Source organism: Bos grunniens, chromosome 8 (assembly GCF_055505025.1).
Source record: "Bos grunniens cultivar Pamir isolate PY7600 chromosome 8, Bosgru_T2T1.0, whole genome shotgun sequence".
Lineage (NCBI taxonomy): Eukaryota > Metazoa > Chordata > Mammalia > Artiodactyla > Bovidae > Bos > Bos grunniens.
In genome coordinates this window covers 95,673,642-95,698,298 of record NC_141172.1, presented here as the reverse complement: position 1 = coordinate 95,698,298, position 24,657 = coordinate 95,673,642, and the positions used below count along the sequence as shown (strand labels likewise).

The window sequence follows — 24,657 nt, the reverse complement described above, 5'->3', positions numbered from 1 at the left end:
GGCTTCACTTATGTAACTGCATTCAGCTGGTGGACTGGGGGGAGCAGGGCTTTCCCTCGGAGTGCCTTATTTCTCCTCCACAAGCCTCACTTGGGCTTCCTCAGAACATGGCGGTCTCAAGGCAGCATTCTAAGAGGAAGCATTCCTAGAGCCTGAACATGGAAGCTACAAGATTTCTTAAAATCTAGCCTCACAAGTCTTCAGCATTCTCTTCTACTACAGTATGTGGGCCCATGTAAGGGACATGCATGCTCAGTCACTCAGTCATGCCTGACTCTTTGCAACGCCATGGACAGTAGCCTGCCAGGCTCCTCTTGTTCATGAGATTGTTCCAGGGAAGGATCCTGGAGTGGGTTGCCATTTCCTCCTCCAGGGGATCTTCCTGGCCCAGGGATCGAACCTGTGTCTCTTGCATTGGCAGGCAGATTCTTTACCCTTGTGCCACCTGGGAAGCCCCGTGTAAGGGACAGGGTAAGCCTAAACTCTGGGGTAGGAGAAATCAACTCCACACCTCGGTGTGAAGAGTGACAAAATCTCACTGGGGAAGGCAGGCAGGATGGGAGATATTTGGAAATAAATTACCACAGCTATAGCTAATTCTGTTTAATCAACAGCAGTATTTAAGTTATCACTCAAATATTGTATAAGACAGGGACAAATTCTACAGGCAGAGTTCCATTTTGCACAACCTATTTATTCTTCCTAGAGTTAGTGATTACTTTGTTTTATATTTGCTTTTGACTTGAGTGGTCTTCAGTGTACCCATCCTTAGTTTTTTTTTTCCATTAGATCAATTAAATGTTCACTTTTCAAATGTAACAGACTGCCAGAAGAGCCTCTTTCCCAGAAATTTCTATCTTCCATCCACCTCTTGCAGTCTGAACTGGCTTCTCTCTGCATCTGCTGCATAGCTGTCATCTCATGACTTCACTCAATGCTTTCATCGTGTGTTGGGTTTCTCTTCCCTGAATGCTTTCTTTAAAAAAAAAAAAATCCTGTATTTTGCACATCTCCAATAGCTTGTTAATACAGGTGGAGGAGGAATAAACATTTTAAGTCCTCCTTTTCTAAGCATCTTTAATCTCCAAAATAACAAGAAAATCTCTGGGGACATCGGGCATACAAAATTGAAATTATGACTTTACAACATCAAGTTTTCATAATGCCAAAGAAGAGTGGGGATAGTTTTGTGAGGTCAATATAACTGCACAGGGAGTGCTATTAAGTGCAGAGTTTAAAAGGATACATGTAAAGTGGGGAGACAATGAAGGTAACCAACTGGTCAGAAAAGAATCATTATATTTACACGATTTTTACAATAAGTGTGAAGGATAACCCAGAAGGCTTACTTAGTTTTATAAGATTCAAGAAGGAAGTATTGGAACTAATGAGCAAAATTTTTATGTGAAAATATATAATGGTATGATTATAAGAAAATATGTAATGGTATATAATTTTTAATGAAAATTAAGCTTCACTACCTATTTTTTACAGTTATCTTTTACAACTTTTTATTTTGTATTGAGGTATAGCTGATTAGCAATTCTGTGATAGTTTCAGGTGAACAGTGATAAGACTCAGGCATAAATTTACATGTTTCCATTCTCCCCCATACTCCCCTTCCCATCTAGCTGCCACATTACATTGAGCAGAGTTCCATGTGCTATACAATGAACTTCGTGGGTCCTTGTTGGTTATTCATTTTTAAATACAGCCGTGCCCATCCCAAACTCCCGAACTATTCCTTCCCCCTATCCTTCCCCTGCTGCTGCTGCTGCTAAGTCGCTTTAGTCGTGTCCGACTCTGTGCGACCCCATAGACGGCAACCCACCAGGCTCCCCCATCCCTGGGATTCTCCAGGCAAGAACACTGGAGTGGGTTGCCATTTCCTTCTCCAATGCATGAAAGTGAAAAGGGAAAGGGAAGTCCCTCAGTCATGTCTGACTCTTAGCGACCCCATGGACAGCAGCCTAGGCAACCATAAGTTCATTCTCTATGAGTCTTTTGCTATTTTGTAAGTTCATTTGTATCATTTCTATGTAGATTCCACATATAAGGGATGTCATATGATAGTTCTCCTCTGACTTACTTCACTCAGTATGACAATCTCTAGATCCATCCATGTTGCTACAAATGGCATAATTTCATGCATTTTAATGGATGAATAACATTCCATTGTATATATGTACCACATCTTATTTACCCATTCCTCTGTTGATAGACATTAAGGTTGCTTCCATGTCCTGGCTATTGTAAATAGTGCTGCAGTGAACACTGGGGTGCATGTATCTTTTTGAATTATGGTTTTCTTTGTATACATGCCCAGGAGTGGGATTGCTGGATCGTATGGCAGCAGATCATATCTATTTTTTAGTTTCTTAAGGAACCTCCATACTGTTCTCCATAGTGGCTGTACCAACTTAAATTCCCACGAACAATATAGGAGGGTCCCTTTTCTCCACACCCTCTCCAGCATTTGTTGTTTGTAGACTTTTTGATGACAGCCATTCTGACTGGAATGAGGTGATATATCATTGCAGTTTTGATTTGCATTTCTTTACTAATTAGTGATGTTGAGCATCTTTTCATGTGTTTTTTTAACCCATTGTATCTCTTCTTTGGAGAAATGTCAATTAGCCATAAAAGGATGAAATAATGCTATTAGTAGCAACTTAAATGGACCTTGAGATTGTCATACTGAGTGAAGTTAAGTCTAGACAAATCATAGATTTTGCTTATATGTGGGAATACAAAGAAAGACTACAAATTAATCTATCTACAAAATAGAAATGGAGTTCAATTCAGTTGCTCAGTCATGTCTGACTCTGAGACCCCAAGAATCGCGGCATGCCAGGCCTCCCTGTCCATCAGCAACTCCCAGAGTTCACTCAAACTCATGTCCGTCGAGTCGGTGATGCCATCCAGCCATTTCACCCTCTGTCGTCCCCTTTTCCTCCTGAACTCAATTCCTCCCAGCATCAGAGTCTTTTCCAATAAGTCAACTCTTCACATGAGGTGGCCAAAGTACTGGAGTTTCAGCTTCAGCATCAGTCCTTCCAATGAACACCCAGGACTGATCTCCTTTAGGATGGACTGGTCAGATCTCCTTACAGTCCAAGGGACTCTCAAGACTCTTCTCCAACACCACAGTTCAAAAGCATCAATTCTTTGGCGCTCAGCTTTCTTCACAGTCCAACTCTCACATCCGTACATGACTACTGGAAAAACCATAGCCTCGACTAGACGGACCTTTGTTGGCAAAGTAATGTCTCTGCTCTTCAATATGCTATCTAGGTTGATCATAAATTTCCTTCCAAGGAGCAAGCATCTTTTAATTTCATGGCCGCACTCACCATCTGCAGTGATTTTGGAGCCCAGAAAAATAAAATCTGACACTGTTTCCACTGTTTCTCCATCTATTGCCCATGAAGTGATGGGACCGGATGCCATGATCTTCGTTTTCTGAATGTTGAGCTTTAAGCCAACTTTTTCACTCTCCACTTTCACCTTCATCAAGAGGCTTTTTAGTTCCTCTTTACTTTCTGCCATAAGGGTGGTGTCATCTGCATATCTGAGGTTATTGAGATTTCTCCCAGCAATCTTGATTCCAGCTTGTGCTTCTTCCAGCCCAGCATTTCTCATGATGTACTCTGCATAGAAGTTAAATAAGCAGGGTGACAATATACAGCCTTGACGAACTCCTTTTCCTATTTGGAACCAGTCTGTTGTTCCATGTCCAGTTCTAACTGTTGCTTCCTGACCTGCATACAAATTTCTCAAGAGGCAGATCAGGTGGTCTGGTATTCCCATCTCTTGAAGAATTTTCCACAATTTATTGTGATCCACACAGATAAAGGCTTTGGCATAGTCAATAAAGCAGAAATAGATGTTTTTCTGGAACTCTCTTGCTTTTTCCATGATCCAGCGGATGTTGGCAATTTGATCTCTGGTTCCTCTGCCTTTTCTAAAACCAGCTTAAACATCTGGAAGTTTACATTTCACATATTGCTGAAGCCTGGCTCAGAGAATTTTGAGTATTACTTTACTAGCGTGTGAGATGAGTGCAATTGTGCAGTAGTTTGAGCATTCTTTGGCATTGCCTTTCTTTGAGATTGGAATGAAAACTGACCTTTTCCAGTCCTGTGGCCACTGCTGAGTTTTCCAAATTTGCTGGCATATTGAGTGTAGCACTTTCACAGCATCATCTTTCAGGATTTGAAATAGCTCAACTGGAATTCCATCACCTCCACTAGCTTTGTTTGTAGTGATGCTTCAGAAAATAAACTTATGGTTACTGGGGGAAAGGGCAAGGTTCTGGGGAAGGGATAAATTGCAAAATTGGGACTGACATAAACACACTACTATATATAAAACTGATAACTAATAAGGGTCTGCTGCTGCTGCTAAGTCGCTTCAGTCGTGTCCGACTCTGTGCGACCCCATAGATGGCAGCCCACCAAGCTCCCCCGTCCCTGGGATTCTCCAGGCAAGAACACTAGAGTGGGTTGCCATTTCCTTCTCCAATGCATGAAAGTGAAAAGTGAAAGGGAAGTTGCTCAGTCGCATCTGGCTCTTTGTGACCCCGTGGACTGTAGCCTACGAGGCTCCTCCGCCCATGGGATTTTCCAGGCAAGATAACTGGAGTGGGGTGCCATTGCCTTCTCCCTCTACTGAATAGTAATTATAAACCAACTATATCCCAATCAAAACTTTTTAAAGAGAGAATATTTTCACCTCTGATAGGGGCATCAGATACATGGATTTGTGGATACCATCGCTATCCACTGATAACTTGTTCTCTCCTTTCAGATGTAGTGGAGGGTTATGATTCCCCACTCCTCGAGGTTTCGATTGGCCGTTTAATTTGCTTTGATCATGATATGTCGCTAGAAGTAGTATGTATCATTTTGAGTTTAAAACAGTTAATTGTCTTTGCATGAGTTTCCAGTATGATCTTCCAGTCACTGCAATCAAGTAAACCCATTCTGATACATAAAAGCAACATTATAATAAAACTGATGTTATTTGTCACTGCAGCATAACCCAGCCTAATCCAAATAAAACAAGAAAACTGAAACCAAACAGTATAAGTGATCATAAGAAAACTTTAGGGAGTTTTTAATGTGTTTCCTGGCCTTGAAAAGTTATAAAAGGCAATATGTATACTAATTAAAAACACAATCTTGGAGTTTGAGACCTGGGTTTGAATCCTGATTACTACTTACCATATGAGTAACTTTGGGCAAAATTTAGCTCTTTTTGTTCTTGGATTTCTGGTTTGTAGATTTCAGATATTCAGGCCTACTTCACAGATTTGTGGGAAATTAAATTAAATAATGTAGGTCAGGTGTCTACGCAGTGTTTATAATGCAACCTTTTGAATAAATGCTTATTGCTGTTGTTATTAAGAGAACTTTCCAAATATAGCCTCAAAATTCTGCCAGAAACTTGTAAGATAGAAAATACTCTCTTGATTCACCTTCAAAAGGAATGTGCTGCAAAAATATATATTGCACTTAATGTCTATCCCAGATAGTTTCATAGGTCAAAAGATAAAATTGAGTATTTTGTGAACTCTAAGATAAAAAAAAAAAAAAAAAAGATGAGAAAAATAATATGCCCATGAAACATGAAATACATTTTAAGCTTTTCTTTTTGCAAAATAAGATTATCAGAATGGCAGATTTGGGGGGAACCTATATATAGTGTACCTGACTACACCAAAACATTTGACAATGTCTCCCTTTAACACCTATAGATAAAAAAAACAAAGAAATGAAGATATCTTAACAACAAAGTCCAATGGATTTATAACCGAAAGGGCCAATACTACTATATGTCAATGGAGACATGGCACAACACTCTGTCTTTGACCCATATCACTCATTCATTCATTCAAACGTCATTTATTTAACACCTACTACCTAACAGGTATTGTGCTAGGTACCTTGGGTGTAGCAAGGAACAAGCAGACTGTTGTTCATTTTCTTTAAATTGAAGACTTACATAAAGGCATAGAATGGTGAATCAAATCCTCTTTGACACAAAATTGGGCCAGAGAGTAAATGCATTGAAAAGAATAATCCAAATGCAAAATGATGCTAACAGATTATAGCAGTAGATCAATTCCAGCATTTCATTGTGTTACTCTCAAGAATTTATTTGATCTCGCTAAGCCTCAGCTTTCTTGTGGATAAAATGGAGACAATGATATCAGCTGGTTGACTTGTTTTGAGCTTTTAAGATAATGTATGTAAAGAATATAGCATAACGTCTGGAATATACTAGATGCTTAAAATGTAATCGCTTTTATTGCCATGGGAATTATCTTTCCACAGAGTCATTTGTTCATGCATGCAAGGATTCTCAAAATGCACCAGAAGGCCAAGAGAAGTAAGGTGAATGGTTCAAGGTCAAATAATGAGAAACTGACAGGAGCAGAACTTAAAGTCATTTTCCTCCTACTTCTGATTAACAATTTAATACTCTGGCAGTGACCAATATTTGATATTCAAATGCCTGTCATAAAGAATGCAGTTACTGAAACAATTTCAAGGTACAATAATTGGAGAGTGCCAGGAGAGCCTTTGGAGCTCAAAGGGAAATTTTGTTAGCCACATGGGAATTTCTGTTTCTGTTATTTTAAACTAGTTGCTTATTGGAAACCAATATTGCATTACAAAAAAAAAAAAAAACTGGTGATATTCCTTTCATGGGGAAATCATCCTACCATTTCAAGAAAGTCCTTTTCTATAATTGCACACAAGATAGATGAAGGAGAAAAGTTGGTACAACACGAGACATCTTTCTCTTGGCAATCAAAAGGGTGAATAAGCTGGATGATGTGAAACGAAGTAAAACCGAGCATCTTACGCAATCCTTACAGCAACCCAATGATGAAAGTAGTTCATGTCCTCATTTCTGTAGTGAGAAAATTGGCTCAGAGGGGTCATGTGGCTTTTCAATTCACCCAACTAGTAAATATTAATACTTGCTGCTGTCACTGTTTAGTCGCTCAGTCGTGTCTGACTCTTTGCAACCCCATGGACTGTAGCCCACCAGGCTCCTCTGTCCGTGGGATTTCCCAGTCAAGAATACTGGGTGGGTTGCCATTTCCTCCTCCAGGGGATCTTCCCGACCCAGGGATGGAACCTGTGTCTGTTGCATCTCCTGCATTGGTGGGCAGATTCTTTACCACTGAGCCATCTAGGAAATCCAGTAAATCCTTGAGAGAGACACAACTCCAGGTCTTTGGGATTCCATCTCTCATGCTCTTTCTCTTCTTCCATACTGCCTCTGGTATGTTCTTCTGCTTGTGATGAACTCCTGAATCCCTCCTTAGCATTACCTCAAAACTATCTGCTCGTGAGCTATGTCATACTTGGATAATCCACACTCCTCAGACAACAGCCCCTTCTGTAAGGCCTTTTCTTTGTTATGTCAATAGAAAAGCAGTGCAGAGCTTAAGAGAGAGATTTTTAAGCTATTAAAGTCTTACTATCTTAACAATACTGTTTTGTGTTTACATGCATTCATACTTTTAAGTAATTGTAATCATACCCTCTACAAATTTTGTATCATTTGTTCCCTCATTAAATGCATATTTACTGAGTATTTGTTATGTGCCAGGCATCATTCCAGCAGTGAGAACTACATACAGCAGAAAACAACAAAGTCCTTGATCTCTTTGAGATTATGTGTGCTAAAGGAGACAGATAACAAACAATATAAATAAGGTATATATTGGACTTTAGATGATAAGTGCTAAAGAAGAAATTTAAAAAGAAAAACAGGCAAAAGGGGTGGAAGTTTAGGTGGAGGTAAAAGGAGCAGTTGAAATTTAGATAGATTCCAGGAAACACTTTGCTGAAAAGTTAACAACTGGGAAAAGACCTACAGGAAGTGACAGAGTGAGTCCAATCCATGGTCTGGCAGGCAACAGGATGACTCCATGGCACCACTTGCCCCTTGGCTTGATTTCCATGATTATGTTATAATGTGTGGCAAAAGGGAGTTTGCAGATATTGACCCAAAGTCCAAAAGATTATGCATAGGGGCCTAGCCGAATCACCTCAGCCCCATAAAAGCTGAGTTTTCTCCATCTGATAGCAAGAGAAAGTGGAGAACAACATAAGGGAGGTTCTCTAATGCTGTAATGGAGGGGGCCACATGGAACGACCTGGGAGAAGCCTCTAGAGACGAGAGTGAACCCCCTAGTCTACAGCCGGCAAGAAGATGAAAACCTCAGTCCTACAAATTTGAAAAACTGAATTATGTCAATGACCTGAAAGAACCTGGAAACAGGTTCTTACCAAGAGTCCCCAGGTAAGAGTCTCGCTAGTTATGCAACACAGGAATACAGCCAAAATTTCATAATAAATGTAAGTGGAATAAAATCTCTAAAAATCATGAACCACTATGGTGTACACTTGTAAGCTATATAATACCATACTTCAACAATATCTCAATCCGTTCATCTTAATTTCAGTGTGTGTGGAGCTGACTGAGCCAAATGTGAAGAAGTGAGCACACAGAGGTATAGGCATTGTCTCATGCTTGTATTTCTGATGATAAGGAGATTGTCATTAGCTACACAATATTCTCACGAGCACCACAATTTATTTAGACCTTCCCTTCTGACAAATTCTGCCACTTCAATTTTTTTTATTATTAGACAGCGCAGCTATATGACCTTCATTCATATAGCATTTTCTCCTTAATCGGCTAATTTGTCTTTCCAAAGATTGCTACTTTACAATACATGGGTCTCAATTTCCCTAGACTCTTGCAAGCATTCAGTATCATCACTTTTAATTTTCCCTATTTTAATAAGTAAAAGAATAGCAACAGTTAAAGTCTTTTCCGTGAATACCCACAAGAATGAAGATTTCTCTGTTTCCTCATAGCATTTCCATTCATTGATTTTTGAAAGAGGTAATGTTGCTTATTGAGTTATTGACAGGTAAAGCAACCAACAGAAAGAGGTTTCAGACCTGATTTGGATTGTGACTTGTTCTTCTTCAATCCCCTTATATCTTCAGTTCTTCACCTAGAAAAGGAAGATGAAGTCTGGCATCCTATCAAAACAATATTTATAAAACATTTACAGAAGTGCCTCCTTGCATTTCTTCCTGTAAACCTACATATATATTTTCCTTTTTAAAAAAAGTGTTGTACAGTACAAGTAACTCTATTAGATTAAGTAATCCTCACACTCTGTAACTGAGTAAGTTACTTCACCTCTTTGTAGCTTAGTTTCTAAATCTACATAATGATGAACTTGAAGTAATTTTCTAGCCAATTCCTGCATGCTATGAGTGTCTATGATCTTACATAAAACTTACCTACAGAACTTAGGGCTCTGGTAAATCCTATCGTCTCTGCAGGTACAATGGGTCCATATTTGACCCCAAAATTAGTTATTTCTGATCAATTCCCTCAAATACTCCTTTTACAGTTCCCTATTCTATTCTTTTTCCTCTATCACCTTTTCAAATATTGCATCTTAACTTTTAAGGTGAAAAATTAAACCTAAGTGTTGTCTTCTGTACAATAAATATGTAGAGAAGACATATGAAATGCATATTTATAATACTGAAAACATAACTCCAATAAATAGCCTTCTGAGAAATTTAACAAAGGTTCAAACAGTGAAAACACAAAGGGAAAATGACATTCCCAAGTTGGTTCTTAAAAATCTAGTAATGAGTGCATCAATAACCACAGATAAAACTGAACAGGTGTCAGATGAACATCATTAAAGAAGAAATCTGGCAATAAACTTTCAAAGGCAAGGAAATTACTTTGCTTTTAAAAATATTTCTTAAATAAATATATGTTTCAAAGAAGAGCTCTGGGAAGCTTTTCCATTCACCTGGAGGTTAGCATAATTTTAACATCAAACCTCAAAAAAGACCACAGTAAAAGAAAACTATAGATCAATCTTTTTATTCCTATAGTTATAAGAATTCTATATACAACATTATTAGATGCTGTCAAGCAGGATAAAAACAGAACACTGAAATTACCCAGTGAGGTTTATTCCAGGAATTCAAGGATGGTGTAACATATTTACTACATTAACAATTAAATGAACTTTAATGAAATTCAACATTGTGATTATAAAGCTTTTATAAACAGAATGCAGAACTAAAGTTCCTTAACATGATAGAGTTTTTAAAAATCAGATTCTAGCAGTAAACATCAGAGTAAAAATAATATTGGAAAGGAAAATTTAATCATTATTTGAAAATGATATAATTATCTACCTAAGGGCAAGGACCATGTCTCCTTGCTTAACACGATGGCCTGAATGTCTAATACCTTCTGGAAAATAGTAGGAGTTAAAATATTTATTGAATGACAAAAAACATGGAAATATTAACTAAAATTGTTCAACATAATTTAAAAAGGAAGCAAATATGAAAATCTATGGTATTAATGTAGATAAATAATAGATGGAATAAAATTACAACTTATAGAAGAAATGTACAGAACCTCTATAAAAAAAAACTCTGAAAGAAGACTTGAATATCGCTGAGACATTCATCTCTACAGATAAGAAGATGCAAATAAGTAAAAATGTGAATTCTCTCAAACTAGAATTTCACAGACTACCATAATTGCAAGGAATTTTTTTTCAAAGTTGAAAACTGATCAAAATTTCATTTCAAAAATTATAGTTGAGAGCCACAAAAAGAATACATAACAGAGAACAAGAAGTGGGGACATTTGCCATTGGAGATATCAAAATGCACTATAAATGAGTATCTTTAAACTGTAGTACAGATCCAGCAATGGGTGTGGCTATTAAAGACATAAAAAGAAAATCTAGAAATGGACCCAAGATTTATGAGAATGTAAAATATCATATAGCTGTAATATGAGAATGGTGAGAATAGAAAAGAACTTCCAAGTATCTCATAAAACTTCAGTGCCTTAAGAATAGAGAAAGGATTCGGAAAATGTCCAGAAAGAAAGACAAAAACACAAGAGATCAAGAATCAGAACAGTATTGGACTTTTTAACACCATGGATGGCTGCAGACCAAGTTCGATGCATGAAATAGGGCACTCAAAGCCGGTGCACTGGGACATCCCAGCGGGATGGGATGGGGCGGCGGTGTGAGAGGTGTTCAGGCCAGGGGGACAAATGTACACCCGTGGCTGATTCATGTCGATGTATGGCAAAACCCACCATAATACTGTAAAGCAATTAGCCTCCAATTATAATAAATAAATTAATTTTTAAAAATGCCTTTAAAGTTCCAAGGTAAAAATTGTTTCCAGCCTAGAGTTACTCACACAAGCAAATTACAAAATCAAGTGTGAGGGTAGAAAACCATACTTTTAGACATACAAGTTTTCAAAGATAAAGTGATTCCATGTACTCTTTCTCAGTATTATACTGGAGTTAAGTCTTACAACAAAATTGTGGAAAAGGATGAAATGATGACCAAGAAAAGAGACAAGCTGAAACACAGGGGACCTGCAACGGGAATTTCAATAATGGGGAGAGGAGGTTCTAGGATGATATTTGTACAATAAGCCCACATATCAACTAAATGAGATTGGAACACAAGGATGGACACAAGTTGCTCAGTCGTGTCCGACTCTTTGCGACCCTGTGGACTGTAGCCCACCAGGCTCCTCCATCTATGGGATTCTCCAGGCAAGAATACTGGAGTGGGTTGCCATTTCCTTCTCCAGGGGATCTTCCTGACCCAGGGATCGAACCCAGGTCTCCCACATTGCAGGTAGATGCTTTAACCTCTGAGCCAGCAGGGAAGCCCAAAGGAAATTATAGATCAGCTATAATATTTACCTTAAGAGTTGTATATTCATGCAGAAATTTTGGTGACAAAGACTTGCAGACATAGAAAATTAAGTGCAAAGCCCCAAAAGAGGTAATTATTAACTCCAGGCAAAACAAAATGCAGAACCAGAAGGAAAACCTAAACTATGTGGTATACTTACTGAACTGTGAATAATATTTATGTAATAATGATGTAAATAGTGAATATAATTTTAGCCCCAAATTATGATATATCTGCATTGAAAGTATGATCAAAGAGAACTGAATATGTCTGTACAGACAGGAAGACAGGATGGTATGAGGGTAAAATGGAACAAGAACTAAATCTTCCTCTTACCTAGTATAAAATCAGGAATTAATATCTGAAGCTTAAAAATCAAAAAAGGTGGGAGCAGGGTTCAGGATTGGGAACACGTGTACACCCGTGGTGGATTCATGTTGATGTATGGCAAAACCAATACAATATTGTAAAGTAATTAGGCTCTAATTAAAATAATTTAAATTAAAAATAAATAAATAAAATAAAAAAGGAACACAGAAGCCTATCATTTAGAAACATGAAGTTAAATTAATTAAATATTAGAAGAAACCATTACAAGAGCTGAGTATGGTTATCTGTAGGTAGCAGGACTGGGAGGGTAAGAAAGATGGGACAGACTGATGCTATTCTTTACTAGTAAGCCTTCTTAGTGGAACTTTTATATTCTGCATATGTATTATTTCATTAAAAAGTAAAATAGTCAATATATATGAAGAAGAAATATAGATGGTCAACAGGTACATGAAAAGATGTTCACTACTGCTAATTACTACAGAAATACAAATCGAAACTACAATGAGGTACCAACTCACACTGGTCAACGACCATCATTAAAATGTTTACAAATAACAAATGCTAGAAAGGATGTGGAGAAAAGGGAACCCTCATACACAGTTGACTGGAATGTAAGTTGGTGCAGCCATGGTGGAAACAGTATAGAGATTCCTCTGAAAACTAAAAATAGAGTTATTGTATGCTCTAACAATCTTATCTCTGGACAAAACTATAATTCAAAAAGATACATGTACCCCAATGTTCATAGCAGCACTGTTCACAATCATCAAGGCATGGAAACAACCTAAATGACCATCGACAGATGAATGGATAAAGAAGATGTGGTCCATATATACACTGCGATACTACTCAGCCATATAAAGAATGAAATAATGCCATTTGCAAGCAACATGGATGCAAACAGAGATTATCATACTAAGTGAAGTAAGTCAGAAAGAGAAAGGCAAATACCATATGATATCACTTACATGTGGACTCTGAAATATGACACAAATGAATCTATATACAAAAGAGAAATAGATGCATGGATGTACAGAACAGATCTGTTATTGCCAAGGGCAAGAGCTTAGGAAAGAGATGGAGTGAGAGGCTGGGGTTAGCGGATGTAAGCCGTAATATACAGAATGGATATACAACAACGCCCTACTGGGTAGCATAGCTGCTGCTGCTGCTAAGTCACTTCAGTCATGTCCGACTCTGTGTGACCCCACAGACGGCGGCCCACCAGGCTCCTCTGTCCAATTACCCTATTATAATTCATAATGGAAAAGAATATTTAAAAAAGAATGTATATATAACTGAATCACTTTGCTATACAGCAGAAATTAACACAACACTAAAGTAAATATACTTCCAATAAAAATACTGATTAAAGAAAAGTCAAAAGATATGAACTGGAAAAATCAAAATAAATTTGAAAGGTTAATAATAAGCATCTACAAGGATGTAAAATTTCAATAAAGAATCAAGTATTCAAACTTAAAGAAGAAATTTTTTCACATATTCAACTGGCAACAATTTACAAAATTTACAATATCAAGAGTTTTAAAGAGGCAGAAAAGTGAAGACTCCCACAAAATGCTGGTAGAAGTATATAAATTAGCCCACTTTTTCTGGAGAGAAAAAAATAGCAGTTCACATCAAAACTTAAAACATGACCCTGATCCAGCAAATCTGCTTCCATGGAAATCATGAGAAAACTTTTCAAAAATATATACAGAAAGACATTTATTAAAGCATTGTTTACAATGTAAAATTCCAAATTTTACATCTGTGTTTTAGCCAACCTGAATGATACAGATTAGGGTCTGCCTTCTGGCTATAAACCACACAAACATACACATACACACATATGTGTGTATACACATGGGAAAAAAGACACATATACACATACATACAGGAGAAAAATCACCAAGTGCTACTCCCTTTTTCTAAATATGGACTTGCCTTAAAAATGTGTCTGTGTTTGACCACTCTTAAGCCTTTAGTTACAAGAGGAGCAACCCCACGTCCAAGGAGCGGTGGCTGCGCGGGCACAAGAGGGCCGAGAGGAGCTACTCCACGTTCAAGGTCAGGAGGGGCGGCCGTGAGGAGATAGCCCTGGTCCAAGGTAAGAAGCAGCGGCTGTGCTTTGCTGGAGCAGCCGTGAAGAGATACCCCACATCCAAGGTAAGAGAAACCCAAGTAAGACAGTAGGTGTTGCCAGAGGGCATCAGAGGGCAGACACACTGAAACCATAATCACAGAAAACTAGTCAATCTAATCACACGAACCACAGCCTTGTCTAATTCAATAAAACTAAGCCATGCCGTGTGGGCCCACCCAAGATGGGTGGGTCATGGTGGAGAGGTCTGACAGAATGTGGGCCACTGGAGAAGGGAATGACAAACCACTTTAGTATTTTTGCCTTGAGGACCCCATGAACAGTATGAAAAGGCAAAATAATAGGATACTGAAAGAGGAACTCCCCAGGTCGGTAGGTGCCCAATATGCTACTGGAGATCAGTGGAGAAATAACTCCAGAAAGAATGAAGGGATGGAGCCAAAGCAAAAACAATACCCAGTTGTGGATGTGACTGGTGATAGAAGCAAGGTCCAATGCTGTAAAGGGCAATATTGCATAAGAACCTGGAATGTCAGGTCCATGAATCAAGGCAAATTGGAAGTGGTCAAACAGGAGATGGCAACAGTGAATGTCGAGATTCTAGGAATCAGCGAACTAAAATGGACTGGATTGGGTGAATTTAACTCAGATGACCGTTATATCTACTACTGTGGGCAAGAATCCCTTAGAAGAAATGGAGTAGCCATCATGGTCAACAAAAGAATCTGAAATGCAGTACTTTGGATGAAATCTCAAAAATGACAGAATGATCTCTGTTTGTTTCCAAGGCAAACCATTCAATATCACAGTAATCCAAGTCTATGCCCCAACCAGTAACGCTAAAGAAGCTGAAGTTGAACGGTTCTATGAAGACCTACAAGACCTTTTAGAACTAACACCCAAAAAAGATGTCCTTTTCATTATAGGGGACTGGAATGCAAAAGTAGGAAGTCAAGAAACACCTGGAGTAACAGGCAAATTTGGCCTTGGAATACGGAATAAGGCAGGGCAAAGGTTAATAGAGTTTTGCCAACAGAACGCACTGTTCATAGCAAACACCCTCTTCCAACAACACAAGAGAAGACTCTACACATGGACATCACCAGATGGTCAACACCGAAATCAGACTGATTATATTCTTTGCAGCCAAAGATGGAGAAGCTCTATTCAGTCAGCAAAAACAAGACCGGGAGCTGACTGTGGCTCAGATCATGAACTCCTTATTGCCAAATTCAGACTTAAACTGAAGAAAGTAGGGAAAACCACTAGATCATTTAGGTATGACCTAAATCAAATCCCTTATGATTAGACAGTGGAAGTGAGAAATAGATTTAAGGGACTAGATCTGATAGATAGAGTGCCTGATGAACTATGGATGGAGGTTCGTGACACTGTACAGGAGACAGGGATTGAGACCATCCCCATGGAAAAGAAATGCAAAAAAGCAAAATGGCTGTCTGGGAAGGCCTTACAAGTAGCTGTGAAAAGAAGAGAAGTGAAAAGCAAAGGAGAAAAGGAAAGATATAAGCATCTGAATGCAGAGTTCCAAAGAATAGCAAGAAGAGATAAGAAAGCTTTCCTCAGCAATCAATGCAAAGAAATAGAGGAAAACAACAGAATGGGAAAGACTAGAGATCTGTTCAAGAAAATTAGAGATACCAAAGGAACATTTCATGCAAAGATGGGCTCGATAAAGGACAGAAATGGTATGGACCTAACAGAAGCAGAAGATATTAATAAGAGGTGGCAAGAATACACAGGAAAACTGTACAAAAAAAGATCTTCATGACCAAGATAATCACAACGGGGTGATCACTCACTAGGGCCAAATATCCTGGATGTGAAGTCAAGTGGGCCTTAGAAAGCATCACTACGAACAAAGCTAGTGGAGGTGATGGAATTCCAGTTGAGCTATTTCAAATCCTGGAAGATGATGCTGTGAAAGTGCTGCACTCAACATGCCAGGAAATTTGGAAAACTCAGCAGTGGCCACAGGACTGGAAAAGGTCAGTTTTCATTCCAATCCCAAAGAAAGGCAATGCCAAAGAATGCTCAAACTACTGCACAATTGCACTCATCTCACATGCTAGTAAAGTAATGCTCAAAATTCTCCAAGCCAGGCTTCAGCAATATGTGAACTGTGAACTTCCAGATGTTCAAGCTGGTTTTAGAAAAGGCAGAGGAACCAGAGATCAAATTGCCAACATCCGCTGGATCATGGAAAAGGCAAGAGAGTTCCAGAAAAACATCTATTTCTGCTTTATTGACTATGCCAAAGCCTTTGACTGTGTGGATCACAATAAACTGTGGACAATTCTTCAAGAGATGGGAATACCAGACCACCTTGATCTGCCTCTTGAGAAACCTATATGCAGTTCAGGAAGCAACAGTTAGAACTGGACATGGAACAACAGACTGGTTCCAAATAGGAAAAGGAGTATGTCAAGGCTGTATATTGTCACCCTGTTTATTTAACTTCTATGCAGAGTACATCATGAGAAATGCTGGGCTGGAAGAAGCACAAGCTGGAATCAAGATTGCTGGGAGAAATATCAATAACCTCAGATATGCAAATGACACCACCCTTATGGCAGAAAGTGAAGAGGAACTAAAAAGCCTCTTGATGAAGGTGAAAGTGGAGAGTGAAAAAGTTGGCTTAAAGCTCAACATTCAGAAAACGAAGATCATGGCATCTGGTCCCATCACTTCATGGGCAATAGATGGGGAAACAGTGGAAACAGTGTCAGACTTTATTTTTCTGGGCTCCAAAATCACTGCAGATGGTGATTGCAGCCATGAAATTAAAAGATGCTTACTCCTTGGAAGGAAAGTTATGACCAACCTAGATAGCATATTGAAGAGCAGAGACATTAATTTGCTACCAAAGGTCTGTCTAGTCAAGGCTATGGTTTTTCCAGTGGTCATGTATGGATGTGAAAGTTGGACTGTGAAGAAAGCTGAGCACCGAAGAATTGATGCTTTTGAGCTGTGGTGTTGGAGAAGACTCTTTAGAGTCCCATGGACTGCAAGGGGATCCAACCAGTCCATTGTAAAGGAGATCAGTCCTGGGTGTTCATTGGAAGGACTGATGCTGAAGCTGAAGCTCAAGTACTTTGGCCACCTCATGCGAAGAGTTGACTCATTGGAAAAGACTCTGATGCTGGGAGGGATTGGGGGCAGGAGGAGAAGGGACGACAGAGGATGAGAGGGCTGGATGGCATCACTGACTCGATGGATGCGAGTTTGAGTGAATTCCAGGAGTTGGTGATGGACAGGGAGGCCTGGTGTGCTGAGATTCATGGGGTCGCAAAGAGTCGGACACGACAGAGCGACTGAACTGAACTGAAGCCTTTAGTTAATTTTTATATTTTACTTTGAAGTTTATATTTATCTGCAGAATTAGTTTTACATGAGCTTATTTGGCCCCTACTGGGAAGAAAACCCCTAGGATTATAGACAGTTTTCACTTCCACAAAGGTTTTTTCTTTTTTTCCAGAAGATGTAATTGCCAAGCACAGCTCAAGGAAATTTAGTTTCCCAGATTTTCAATCCTTCTCTTGGAACATATTCGGGGGGTGTTTCCTACAAAAGTTTTTGCCAGTAACTAGCCTAGTTAGCTTCAAGCATACCCCGAAAACTACACCTGAAGTCATATTGAGCAACCTAACAATGGTACTGGGGGGACCATAGCGCCCAGAAACCAATTAGGGTAGAGGTAAGCAAGAGATTTTCTGCAACTGGCTAATGGTGACCATAAACAGAGACTCTGATGCTGGCCCCCCAATTTCTTCTTGAATTTGAACAAGGATCAATGACTAGCAGGACTAATCTGAGCCCTGGATGGCTTTCGCATTTGCATTACCTCATGCTGAGCAACAATCGCTCATCTATGACTCCCTGGCACAAGAAAATATGATACTTTGTAGCTACAAGGTATTTGTTAGAATCCCTATGTTCCTTTTCATATTAAAAGGACATGAGAACTTACCTGTTTTCACCCAGCATTTAACTCATCAGAAACCCACAGTCCAAAATAGGAAAGACCCACCCAAGACAACATAGGAAGAGCTAGAGCTGCAGTTAAGAGTGCAGTTGAGCTGACATTCATTCTTGCAACTCTCAGCTACACAGTGTTTCAGAGACACTGCTATGTGGTGAGTCCCTAATCTTTCTTAAGTTTAGGCTTTAATATTCTGAGTGAAAGAAAATAGTCTGCTCGGTGATGTGATCACGATCTCTTGGAATTCAGCAGTAAGACAGTGCGATCAGTGCATTTAATGGCTGGCTGTTCCAAAATCAGGTTGGCAAGTAAGGGCATGTAGTCTGTCTTGTAATTCTTCTCTCCTCACTTCCCCACCTCCTTCCTTCCCCTTACCACTGCTGCGGCCCCATATTCTCTCTCCATGTGTGTGTTCCATAGAATTCAGTTGCAAAAGGACTACTCAAGATATCAAATAGCAAAAAGGAACTGGCCAGGCCAAAGTCAGGTCAAGCCTGAATGATAAACTTCTTTCTCTGTGAACTGTTTGGTTTTTTTATATGTAATCATTTCAATTATTCACTTGCTGCTGCTGCTGCTAAGTCACTTCAGTCATGTCCGACTCTGTGTGACCCCATAGACAGCAGCCCACCAGGCTCCCCTGTCCCTGGGATTCTCCCGGCAAGAACACTGGAGTGGGTTGCCATTTCCTTCTCCAATGCATGAAAGTGAAAGTGAAGTCATTCAGTTGTGTCTGACTCTTCACGACCCCATGGACTGCAGCCCACCAGGCTCCTCCGTTCATGGGTTTTCCAGGCAAGAGTACTGGAGTGGGGTGCCATTACCTTCTCCAGAATTCACTTGCTATCTAACAATAGATAACATGTTCTTACTCATCAGCCTTCCTCACGCTACAGGACAGGGAACCAAGACACTTGCTTTGAAGAAAAAGCTTCTTCGTGTTCAGAAATCTCTCCTTAAGACTTAGCTACCAACTCAGGCAAACCTGGTGGACTATCAAAGACCTCAGTATGGAAAAGTCAGAGTAAATGTAGTTCACATTATGAGTTTGGGGCAGGAAAAAAAAAAAAACCTGCCTGTCTTCAGTAGTCTGTAAGATCTCTCTTGTCTCCAAGCGGGAGAGATTCCTCAGGTGTTACCCACTTTATCATAGCATTCCTCATCTCTCCTTTTATCTTATGCCCTTCTCCTCTTTCCAGGATCATAAATCAACAGAGACGGGTCTTCATTCTTCTTTCAAAGAGACAAGGGGAAGTCTAGACTTCTCCTATTCCACGACAAAGTGAACAAGCTGAAAAATTTAGCTACCTGCTTCTCAGGTAAAAAGTGGAACTATTTCAAAGCCCAAGTGGGCAATCTGTAGCCAGAAGCCTCTGCAGCACCAGTCCAAGGTCTGTTCTGAATTCCTGTCTACTGCAACACCAGGAAGGGAGCACACGTAGGAAAATGGCAGACTGGTACAAGAGACGCCAGATTCCGGAGAGGGATCACAGTCAAATCCAAGAGTGTGTGACAGCTGAAATTGTCCATGATTTACAAATTGCTGACGGCAGCGGCCTTGCCATAAGGAGCAAAGGCCAAAGGGAAGGCTTGCTGCCCACTGCTGGCATTAGGTTTCTGTCTAGAGGAGGAGAAGACAGCAGAAGACTGAAGAACATTTGGAACTAATTAGTGGGACTAAGGAAATTTGAAGCTAAGAGGTGGGGGTGGGATCAGGGTTGCATTATTCCTTAAAACAAGAAGTGGTTGATCAGCTTCACTAAGGGCTCTGCTTCTCCTTATCTGTCTTATCCTCCCCATAACTTAAACATAGCTGATTAAAGCACAGCCTCATCTTTCAGCTTCCTGCAATATTAAGGATCTTATCTGCAAAATAATACAACTTTAGAAAAGGAAAGGAATCAGCAGATTATTACAGTTTTCCACAAGGATGGTCTGGATCTGGGAATGTGGGAGATGTCAGGCAAAGAACAGAACTTTAGAGTCAGACAGACATGAGCTCAAATATTTGCTCGACTGCTCACAAGTTACGTGACTCTGAGAGAGTGAAGTACTTCCACTGAGCTTCTGTTTTCCCATCGATGAGAGTCAGTCAATACCACTTCCTTCACATGGCTGATGTGAGGATAATATGAGATCAAATATGAATCCCCCCACTCCACCAGCACAGAACTGAGCTCATTAAATAGAATGCCTTTTCTTTATGCCTCATAAAAATTACAAATACAATACAAATCATTTTTATCCATCTGACATGTCAGAAATCAAGTTATACAACAGAGCCACAGTACTTAAAACAGTCTGGTGCTATTTTTAGAAGAGGCACATAGATCAATGGTATAGACTGGGAATTCCCCCAAATTGTCTTATTAATGGGCAGAAATAAATTCAAGTTGAATACAGATTTGGGAAAGCAAGACTAATTTTGTGCCAAGATAATCAAGGACAATACAGACCCTGGAGCTGGGAACACTTTCTTAAAATCAGTTATGTAACAAAAATAGAAATAAAAAATAATAGAAATTTGAATTCCAACTAAAGACAAAGACAGGAGAGAATCTGAGAGAAAATAGTCACAGTTGTAAAATACTGAGATATAGAACAGACCAAGGATAAGATTCTGAAGCTTTCAAATAATCCTTAAATATCTGTGAAAATGTCAAAAAATCAATGAAAATATGACTTAAATGATATGAACAGGTAATCATAGACAATAAAATCAGAATTGAAAATGAAAAATGGCTCTGCTTCATCATGAATGAGAAAACATAAATTAAAATAACAATGAATCACCATTCTGCTACTGGTTTGGCAAAGATTTTTGATAGCATCAATTGTAGACAAGCAAGGGATGGGGGTCAGGGGAGAAGTAGAGAGTCAAACATAGCTGCTCAGGACCTTGAAATGGTACAATAAATCTGAAGGGCAAAATGGTGGTATATATTAAATTACTCACCCTTGGCCCCCAGCAATTTCTTGCTACATACCAGTCTTGGACAAAGACATACACATACATACAAAATATCTGATGCAATATGGCATATAATATGAAAAAATTAGAAATATTTAACCACAAAGGAAAGGACTGATACAATCCCATAAACACAAATAATTCCTAAAAATGTTCAAAGAATAAAGTAGATTCCACATATCAACATGGATCACTCGCAAAAATATCCAGAACCCAATATTTCATATTTTGCCAGATATAGAGATATGTTTGAAAATTACAAAGAGAAACTCTTCATCAGGCAAATTTATCACACACTATGCTCTTAGTATTAATGGGAGGACATTAGTATGGGGATATGAGTTATCAGGAGGCCATGGTTTAATCTGTAATTTAAGTTATAACTGGTATATTTATTGTTTGTGTAAATTTTAAAATAAATATGTGCAGACACTGAAGAAAGATATGGCACAAATATTCCAACAATGTTGACAGTGACCTATTTTGAGGGGAATGAGGAAGGAGTATGGGTGATTTTTTTCTTTATACATCCCTATAATTAAAAATAAAATTTTCCAAAGAGGACAATAATCATCATTATTGAGTGATATTCATAAAACCTGAGGTTATGGCATGAGATAACAAGCTCAACTTATTCAGAATAAACATTCTTGCCCTGTCTCACAAACATGATCTTATTTAATTCTTATATTAATCTATGAAATAGATATTATTATTATCTGCTGATAGATAAGGAAATTGAGTTCCCAAGAAGGTAGGCAATTTGCCCAAGTTCACACAACTGCAGAGGCACAGAGTTGACAGCCCAATATGTGTCTTTGGATACCAAAGTTAATACTTTTCCCACCATACTAGAGCTATCTCAATGCCAATGTTATATGCTACCTAAAGGAAAAAAAAGCTATAAAGCTAGTTTTTTTTTTTTTTTTTTTTTTTTTACAAATTGTAAAGCTGTTTCACTGCTAAATAAACTTGAAATTTAAGAAAGTGATGAATTAAACAAGCTTTTAAAATATGCAGACATTTTATGGACATATATGCATTTAAATACAGAAGCTAAATCAAACTATTTTAGGGAATAATATTACTGGTCCCAAGTAAGGCAGCTGTGTAGAAAATCCATTTGCAAAAAAAATAAATAAATAAAAAGAAAAATCCTTTGTTCAAATATAATATTCTAATGTGGTGTGATACAGCAGCATGGAGTTCCACAGAATCAGTTGTTAGCTAGAACTGTATTAGCAGGATCCCAACTCAAACAAGCCTAAAATGATGAGAATTTATTGCCTTACATAACTACTTTCAGGCATGTTTGCATCCAGGGGTTCAAAAAATGTTCTGAGACATCTCTGTCTCTCTCCCCACCCTCTCTTCCCCTCTTCTCTTTGTCGTCTTTATTTTTCAGTGTACTCTAGGCAAGTGGTCATATATATTTTTCAAGTTCTCCAAGTTCCCACGGATATACTATCATGCAACCTCAAGAGGAAAAGATATCCTCTTTCCCTCAGTGTGAGTCCCTGAGGAATAAATCTTCCATATCATAAGAGTCTCTATAACTAGTAGGATTGGTCCATCCTGGGTCTTTTTTTTTTTTTCACCATCCTCTCAGGAAAAAATGGATTTAACCCCACTCAAACCAAAGGTATTGAATTGGTTTTTAATAAAATGGGTCAATGGAGGTTAACTGAAGGGATTCTGGGCAGACAAAGAATATATGACCACGACTCAGTTGCAGCTTTGTCAGTGTTACGTCTGTGACCCCTGGAAAGCCAGTAGACTGACCTATGGAAGAGGGGAGACCTCATAATTTTCTCCTGAAGATTAAACAATAGTTGGAGAGAAAATGGGCCTAAGACAGCATCTGGCAGATACAAAGTATCTTATAAAGTTTGTTTCCTAATTGATTCATCAAAGGCCAGGTGGTTCTGAACTACTTGTATCAGTCACCTCATCCCGGAGACTTTATCAGTCAGCAAGTCCAACTGAACAATAGAGCGTTCCTATCAAATGTGAAAGAGAATTGCAAGCCCATCCCAAGGTATCCTTTGTAAGTCAATGGAAAGCTGGGGGACTGTATGACCTGGCAGTCATGACCACCACAATAATGAAAACTATGGTAACTACCAACTACCTCATGCCAACCACATGCCAGGTAGTCTGTTAAATGTTTAACACGCACTTTCACAGGCAATCTTCCCCATAACTAACGAAGTTGATATTACTATCATTTCCATTTCACAGATGAAGAAACAGATGTGGTGAGGCCAAGTAATTTGCCCAAGTCAAGTGAGTGACAAGGCTTGGAGCCCCATTTGGTAGTGTCTGACTCAGGAGCCTGAGCTCTTAACCATGCATTGTTCTGTCTCCTGCTGCCCTGCGCGGCCTCATAATACCCTGAGGAGAAGGCTCAACATGAAACAGCGTTTGGCTGCATTCCAATCAGTCAACACATTCATCACTAGATGCACAAAGAAAGCAGGTAGGTTGGATTCCCTGTACTGAACACAGCAATTCAGGCCAGCGCAGGCGCTGACCTCTAACTCGATCTGGAGATTTAGCATCTCCATCTTGAAGACTTGACTAACATCTCAGCTGCTGTATTTAATGGAACCTTTTGTTGATGGGGTCAAGAAGGGATCAAAGAGAATTTATCTTTTTAGTTTCTTTTCCTTTCATTGAAAAAAAAAATTTAACCATAATGGTTCTGGCGTTATTTCTTATTGGCAAAATTGTGGAGCTGTGTACTGAATCAGAGAAGTGCTGGGACTCCGGGCACAGATGGCTTTAATTATTTGGGCAGCCATTGACAGATGTGACGGTCTAGGTTTCTGCAGCCTTGGACAGGTGTAAGCTATAGGATTTACCCACAGGGAGTTGTGGAAAGCCAGAATTGGAGAGAGCCCTGTGATGGCCCTTTATTTTGTCTTAATCCACCCCTAGGTACATAGTTATCATATTTCTTTGCCTCAAGGCATGGTCAAGTCAGTCAAAACCATCAAACCAAGTTTGTGTGCAGAAAGAAAATCTCAAAGAGAGAAATACACTGTCAGCAATTGGCCCCAAACTCCTTTCACTGTTTTTACTCAGAAGCCCTTCTTCTCTTTTATTATGTCTTCATAATCAAAAGGATAGATGTATGTCCCTCCTTCTGGATCAAAACAAGCATGTTTACTTTTCCAATTCTAGTCCGCACCAATAATTTCCAAAAAATTGAATGTCAGCCTGTAAAAGCCTTCATCATTTTCATTTTGTTCAGTAAATTTATTGAGGAAGTTAGAGAGAGCAGGAAGAAAAAGCAGACATAGTCCTCGCTCTTAGGAGCTGGCATTAGAAGGGAGTTTTCAGATCTTTGAGCTGATAAGCATAAGAAAGCCAGCACTTACCACATCATAGCACCATTCTAGGCTCTGAGCATGCACTGGTGATCAAAATAG

The 24,657-nt window shown here is 39.0% G+C and overlaps 1 protein-coding gene across 28 annotated transcripts in view; it reads right to left on the bottom strand.

The window, feature by feature from the left end:
- The window catches only part of LOC147367731 (uncharacterized), a 651,563-nt gene that overhangs the window by 148,045 nt on the left and 478,861 nt on the right, over positions 1 to 24,657 (bottom strand). For 17 of the 28 annotated variants that reach the window (XR_015132010.1, XR_015132012.1, XR_015132013.1 and 14 more), the window contains one exon: positions 8,994 to 9,049. The exons of the other annotated variants lie outside the window; for them this stretch is intronic. The gene's annotated coding sequence lies outside the window, so the exon portion shown is untranslated. The remainder of the gene's footprint in view (positions 1 to 8,993; positions 9,050 to 24,657) is intronic. 28 annotated transcript variants of the gene reach the window in all.